General features: G+C 36.0%; 1 long non-coding RNA gene across 1 annotated transcript; it reads right to left on the bottom strand.

The window, feature by feature from the left end:
- Positions 1-710: 710 nt before the first annotated feature.
- LOC128290199 (uncharacterized) lies at positions 711-2,259 on the bottom strand. Its single transcript, XR_008279843.1, has 3 exons — positions 2,187-2,259; positions 1,150-1,324; positions 711-933 (listed from the first exon to the last, which is right to left on the bottom strand). It is a non-coding gene; the product is annotated as an uncharacterized LOC128290199 (long non-coding RNA).
- Positions 2,260-8,144: the final 5,885 nt, after the last annotated feature.

Below are 8,144 nucleotides of genomic sequence, written 5' to 3'. Positions count from 1 at the left end.
TCACACGCCCGTGTGGGTAGGCCGTATGGTCACACACGCCCGTGTCCCTAACCCTTGTAACTCTCTGTTTTGCAAGGCATGAACAAATTGAAGTCATACGGCCAAGCCACACGCCCGTGTGCTAGGCCTTGTGGTTAATTAACTTTCATAAAATAGGTGCTGACTTCACACGCCAAGATACACGCCCATGTCCGAGGCCATGTCCCTCACACGGCTGAGACACACGTCCATGTCTCTGCCAGTGTGCTCAATTCTGAGCATTCTATTTCTCAAAATTTAGATGCAGGGGACACACAGCCAAAACACATGCCCATGGCACACATCTATTTACCAAGCCATTTGCCACCCTCATTTACACATACACATACACAAATTCAATCACATACACCATGGTATACTTAGGCAATCAAAACATCTACAATCATGGCCAACACATGTCAATGCAATGCCATCATCTATCATGCTCATGAAATTCCATTATGCCAAATCAAACATACCAATTTCACATTCAAAATACCACTAAGACTACTTTCAATTTGCATTAACTTATCAAGATAATCCATCATACCAATAAACCAAATTCATCCATTTCACAGCAAGTTAATAAGCCACAATCAACATTTAGTAAATCAATATAAACCACCTCACCAAAGGGACATTGGCACATACATCATATATATATATATATATATATATAAGCTTACAATCAATTTAACCAAAATGAGCCCATTTACATGGACAAATACCAAATCAAGCCTTTGACAATTACAAGCCAATACATTTGGCCAAAATCATGATGACACATATAACAAAATGACCAAGTCCTTATACATGCCATATACTCAAAATTTTAAAATCATCGATGCCCAAAATGACAGTTTGATAGTGTGATACGATCTCCGATGACCTCCAAGCCGAGTTAGCTTGGTAACACTATAAAACATGGAAAAATAAAATGGAGTAAGCTATATAGCATAGTAAGGTCGTATGAAAGAAATAAGCAAATCCTACCATACATTTAACATTCAAGTAATGTAATATAAGATAATGTAATTTACCATAATCTAATGACCATAATTCATTCCATCACAAACTTACATTGAGATCATCATTTCACTAATTTAATAATCATAAGTTTTATGTACATACCTGTACCATCTCGTAATAAGTTCATACTTATTCTCATCATTGACAAACCCAATGAAACACTCGAAATAATAATATCGGATACTCGGGAAACCTTGCACACAAGGTGTCACATATGTTTCCATTGCTACCTCTGTCTCATAACACATATATGCTCGCTCTCGAGCCATCAACGGGCCTGCTCACACAAGCTGTCAGTCAAAATGTATCTATACAGTACTGCTTATACAAGCTGTCAAGTAGCTACAACATATGCCAGTATACTCAGCCACGAGTAGGATGTACAGGACCAGCACTTGGATCACATAACATAATACCCTAGTGACATGTCACTTGTATCCTAATCTATTCCTAAGGTTCAATTGGGATTTCTCACTTGCCAAAATGTCGTCGAACGTTTCCATAGAGTCGTTTACACAATTCATACAAAATTAAAGCATTTCAAAATACAATTAAAATAAAGCTTATTTACATACGAACTTACCTCTGATGCAAAAACAACAAAAGGGATCTATTCGTTAATTATTTTGATTTTCCCCTGATCTAGATCCGAACTTCATTTTTCTTTATTTATAATGTCAAATTTAGCTTATTTAATCATCACATTATTAAATATAGACCAAAAACACATTATGGAAAAAATTATATTTTTTCCCCTAACATTTCATCATTTTACAATTTAGTCCCTAGGCTTGTAAAATGAATTTCATTCAATTTCATCACAACCCAAGCCTAGCCAAATATCATTTGTACACATAACAACCCAATTTTTCATTTATTCACACTTTTCTCCACATTTTATAATCTTTTACAAATAAGTCCCTATTTAACGTTTCTATCAAAAATCACTTTACAAATGTTGTTTAACTAACAACAAACATGCATTTTCTACCATCAAACATCAAAATACAAACATATTCAACATGGTTAAAATTTTATACTTTAACTTTCTTTCAAATTAGTCCTTGAAATAGCTAGATCAAGTTCCAACGATCTAAAAAATATAAAAATCATTAAAAATGGGATGAGAACAGACTTACAATTGAGCTTGAAAGCTTAGCCAAAACCCAAGCTATGGCTTCCTCCAAATTTCAGCTATGGGGGGACCAAATTGAAGAAGATGGACATCTTTTATTAGGTTAATTTGTCTTTATTTACCAAATTACTAATTTACCCTTAATGCATAACTTTAAAGTTTCACCTAATCATATCCATTTTTGTCCATCCTAAAGTATAATGGTCTAATTACCATTTAAGGACTTCTAATTAAAAATTCATAACAATTTACTACATTTAACTTATAGAACTCATATTTTGTAGCTATTACAATTTAGTCCTTCTAGTCAAATTGAGCACTCAAACGATAAATTTCTTAATGAAATTTTCACACAATTATTCTATCATACTATAGACCTTAGAATAGTAATAAAATAAAGATTTCTACTTCAAATTTGTGGTCCCGAAACCACTATTTTGATTTGACCCAAAAATAAGTTGTTACACGTAAAAACATTATTAGTTTCAACTCTAAGATATGAATGAAAAATATTGATATTGGAACTTCGAAGTTTACATACAAAAGTTTCAAGAATTAAAGGAGTCTTTGGTCCCATCACACTTCGTTTACAATGGAAGATTATCTAGAGAAATTGTCATTCAAAAGAAAATAAATGTTTAATTTTAATCTATGAAAAACAAAAGTGGAGGATTAAAAGTTTGATTTTAATGGAAGAAATGAATAAAAGATAAAAATCAGTGAGAAATGATGATTTATGGAGATGGAGGTGCAGCAGCGCAGTAGTGGTGAGAAAGGAGGAGGCGTGGAAGAGAGGAGAGGTTTTGGGCGATGTGGTGGTGATTTGGTGAAGAAGCAGTGGTCAACGATGGTGGTATAGTTGAAAAAATAAAAAATAATAGTGGTTGAAGGAGGAGGAAAAGGGAGAAAAAGATGATAGGAGAAGAATAAAAAATAAAAATGAAAATTTGGGGGTGTTTAGGTGCATGGCCAGCCAAGGTATGGTAAGGGGGGAGAAATTTGCAATATGGGGGAAAAAGGCAACAAAAGTGGATCATGGGAGTGAAAAGGGGGCTATGTAAGGTAATTTGACTAGAAAAAACAGGAAAGGAATCCTTGCTTATAAGGTAAGTGAGGTGGATGGCTAAAGGGGTTTGACCATCCTTTTTTACATGCTAAAATTTAAAAAAAAAAATAAGTGGATGATAAGAATTAAACCTAGGATCTCTAGGAATTAAATTAAGCCCTTTACCACTTGACCACTTACTAGCTTGTTCAATAAAGTGAAAAAATAATAAATAAAAGTATGGGGCGTGACATGTCGTACCACCTTGTGCCGCCGACATAGTGTCGTCACACCACCACCATCATTAGTCACTGTTCTTCGTCAATTTTTATTTCCTTGTCATTTCTTTAGTTATAATTGAATTCCTATTCCTCCTCTCCTATATTCATAGGTCGTTTCTATGTCTTAATGTATTCTTTTATTTTATTTTGGATGATAATTACGAGAAAAACCCATATCAATGTCTCCATTACTTATAACTGTGTATAGGGGCTGATTTTTTCATGACTACTTTTGGAGGGTTGATTTGATTATTTGGATTCTCTACATCCATAAGGAATTAATCAGATTTCTTCGTAGAAAGGAAACAAGAGTAAGTTCTCTACACAAAACCTTAAGTGTTAGGGATTGATTTCATGGCCAAGACTATTAATCGCATTTCTATAATAAATCGTTACTTTAATCTAATCAAGTGGGATATTTTTCTTTTTGTTCCATCATAAAAGATCGAAGTTTAAATCTAGTGGGAAGACCTATCATCAGGTGTGGATTTAACTTATTAGAAAATTTACATGGAATTATTGTCAAATGATTTATATGTAGTTATTTAAAAATTTAAACCTTGTTAAAGATCTCCATTATGCAAAATATTGAGAATACATTATGTCTTCAAAAATGGGATGTTAAATTCATAAAAAGTGGTGATATTCAAGGAAGTACTTCGAATTAATAATTTTATGATTGTATGTGATATTTGATGTGATTTAACGTTTGTTGTGAAATTATGTGTACATACCAATTCTCATGATATGTGATTTTATGGAAATGTTGATTTTGCATGATATATATACAAATTGTGCCATTGTTATGATAATTGAGATATCATTTGCATCTTAAGCATGCTCACTGAACTGATTAAATTCGATTCGCATGTTAAGCATGCTGATTGTGTTGATTATAAATCTGATTTGCATGTTAAGCATGCACACTAAAAATATTGTTCATATGCCATATCACATGCATGGGGTTCAGATGATTATGAAAGAAAGGAGGAAGACCCTGGCACTGTAATAATGAGTGGCTTGTCCACAACATCCAGCTTGTCTGGGATATTAAGTGGCTTGGCCACAACGTGGTGTGTTGTTGGATGGACAAGTTCTGAGGAACTCTTTATTAGTGTGTAGTTGAGATGGGTAGGAATGTTTTTAACAAAATTGCATTGATTTCTAAAAAGGCTCTGCATTGACATTCTCATGCACCTTGCTATGTATGAAATTATATTGAAATATAAATGTTGTTATAATTATGAAATGTATGACTTAAATATTATTTTCTTTTATGTTGAGTTCACAGTGGGCTTTAAAATCTCACCCCCATAAAATTCTTGACTTTTCAGATAACCCACGAAACTATGACATGGGCCAGGCTTATGGAGGAGTACTCAGACATTTGCGTATAAAATTTTATACTTTATTATTAGGTATTTTAAGACTATTTATTTATTATTTATGGACTATGGCATGGGACATTGATTTGGATTTTGGATTGATTTTGCATGATTTGATTTCACAACAATTATTAATAATGGTTTATCAAATTGATACAAAACAAATAGATTTTTCAATACAATTACGATTTTGACCCATTGATTTTATATCAAATTCAAGAACATATTTTTACTAAAAGATAACTCTTGAAAAGATTTATATTTCATGCCTTTAGGTCTAGCTAATTGCTTGTACTTAAGCATACTTTGTTGCATTTTAGGATATTTTAATTAGCATTTTTTTAATATTGCATTAAGACCTAGACTGGGTTGGAATTAGGTGCATTTAATAGCTTGTGGTGGAGCTTTTATGTGATTATGTCATCCGAGCGCTGGCCCCGTATGTCCTACCGGTGGCTGAGTATATCGACATATATTGTGGTTACTTTGTAACACCCCAAACCCGGCCTGGATGTTATGACCGGATCTGATGCGCCACATTGATGCGTTCAAAACACTTAGTTTGGAAAAGCTGAGTTGGTGTTGTAAAGACACTTTTAAAAGTAAGTTAAAGTGAATGGAAGTGCGCACTGTAGGAAACCGGAAGAAGAGGAGGTGAGTCCGTCGGTCGCTTAAGTACCAAGCTCTCTTGGATCCAATCCTAGACATGCACACCGCCATTGCCACACTCTAACATCTCGTATAATTTTGAGAAAACCGTTTGATTATGACCACTTAAGAAAATGATTAAGGTTGCAAATCGTTTGCTTAAAATATTTATTTTCTTGGGAAAACATTTACTTATGGAAACTTTATGCGTCATCATGATCTTTTAAAACAAGTAGATTTTATAAAACGAACCCTAGTGCTAGCAGTTTAATAATCCCCAAAATATAAGTAATTAAAAGAGCGACCTTATTACAACTTTAAGCATAATAAAATAATCCAAAATAAATGCTAAACTTATTTAAAATCAGCAATCAATCTTCATGGCCACTGAATCCCGCCTAACCCAAGTCCACCAATTCTAGGGCTCACCGCAAGGATGGAAGAGGAAGGGGTGAGTTTAGGAAAACTCAGTATACTGAAACCCATCCAAAGCCCAATTCAGCTCGAGCCCATTGGGCCCGAGCCCTATTCAGATAACGAGACACGATGAGGCCAAAGCCCTTTTCGAATCAAGAGCAAGGCCTTAGCCCTTTTACATAACAGTGTGGCCCATAGGCCCGATTCAAGAGCATGAGTAACAACAAGAATAATGAATGCAAGCCCATCCGGGAGACTACTCAACCCACCAACCGCTACACCGCCTGCACCAACCCTACACACCATGTGGGAATATCTCAACCCACCCAAATTTACACACACAGTTGCAAGACAGCAGCACTCAAATTTCGATCGATTGAGGCAAAGCCTCCAAGACGTGGATGAACCACTTTCAAGATTTCCTCCATTAATACCCCAATCCCATGCAACAGATATTAATAAATGCATATCATGCAAAATACAGAGTAATCAATCAAGCGGTTCACCAATTTAAAACCCTAGGGGTATATCGGTAATTTTGCTCTTTAGGGTAATTTGGTAATTTTGCTCTTTAGGGGTAATTTCGTGATCTACGCCATCGCACAAGCTAATTCATAATTTTTATCGGTTTTATGCAATTTGATTCCACCATCTACCTAATGAGCTAATTTGCCCATCTCTTACCCATATTGGTCCAGTAAGCCCATTGGGCCCGATTTTGGCCCATCGAGTCCCTTTTTCCGAAATACGCTAAAACGTCACGCTGAACGTGCTTACCACCTTGCGGTGCAGATCTAACAATTATTCTATGACTTGAGAGCATTCGATACCCACATGACCATGAAATGCCGAATTTGACATTTCGGCTTTTGCCTTTAATTGAACTAAAGAAGGGTGTGTTGTGACACACTGCTTTCATGACGATCGCCTCTTGAGATCCCTTACGATGTCCTACAATTATTCATCACCATTTTAGCATACAAGTTATGCTTAACAAACTCAAAATCCACCCTACCTTATTTACCAAAGAACCCTTATTGACCATAAGTTGCTTACCTTCACAGGTCCAATAATATGATTCAAGCTTATCCAAGTCGATACTCCAAGCCTCATTGCTCCTCCAAAGTTGTCTATATCGCACAGTCCAAGTCGGTCACTTGCCCACAAGGGCAAAATAGTCATTTAACACCCTAGGGGCAAAATGGTAATTTTATAAACAAAGGGTATTTTAGTAATTTTACAAACCGAGGGTATTTTGGTGATTTTATAAACCAAGGGTATTTTGGTAATTACAGTAAATTGAGGGTAAAATGGTAATTCAGAATCGAGTACTTTGGTAATTTTACAAGTCGAGGCATTTCAAGAATTGGTAAACTAAAGTATTCTAAACATGGATAACAATACGAATGGGCCTAAAGCCTATTCTTCTACCCAAATGGGCCCACACGCTCGTGTGGCCCTTTTAGCCCAAACCTAGCCACAGATATTCGATTCACCTAGCCTAGTCCAATATTTACTACACAATCAAACAACTTATCCAATTAGGCTCAGAGGCCCATTGGGCCCACATGGCCCCTTTCTACCATCGCACTCAAGTAGCAATCCAACAACAAGAGTAGTGATAAATACACACCGATAGGAGACTGGAGTTAATCCGCTCCAAGCACTTCTAGCCGATGCCCAACCCAAACGAGCTCGCCATAACGCGAAAGGATCACCAAGAAAGGTACCTTTGCTCTCCTCATAGTTCTCTATTTAAAGCCACCAGATCCACTCCTATGTTAGCTTACCGATGTGGGATCCCTCCATCATCGAGTTTAAATTCAACACCAACTCTTGCCATCCCAACATAGCAAAATAATCAACCATTGCATGCCAAGGATTCAACCAAAGTCCTCCTATATGCCAACTCACGCCATCACCACTAGGCCACCAACTCATTTGTGTCATAAATCCAACACATTAAACTTTAAAGCGCACCTACTTGCTTCTAGATTTATTGAAAAGAAAAACCAAAATATATTGTAAGAGCCAAGACTTGAACCTTAGACCCCTTGCTTCCTCTATGGCGTCACTTCCTTGTCCCTAAGTGGCGCCACCTTGCCACTACACCACACTCCTTTTTGTGTCACAATTTCTCCAACAATATTCTTAAGGCCTACCTACTACACCCGTGGTTTGATCTA

Source organism: Gossypium arboreum, chromosome 1 (genome assembly GCF_025698485.1).
Source record: "Gossypium arboreum isolate Shixiya-1 chromosome 1, ASM2569848v2, whole genome shotgun sequence".
Lineage (NCBI taxonomy): Eukaryota > Viridiplantae > Streptophyta > Magnoliopsida > Malvales > Malvaceae > Gossypium > Gossypium arboreum.
This window is presented reverse-complemented; position numbering and strand designations above follow the sequence as displayed.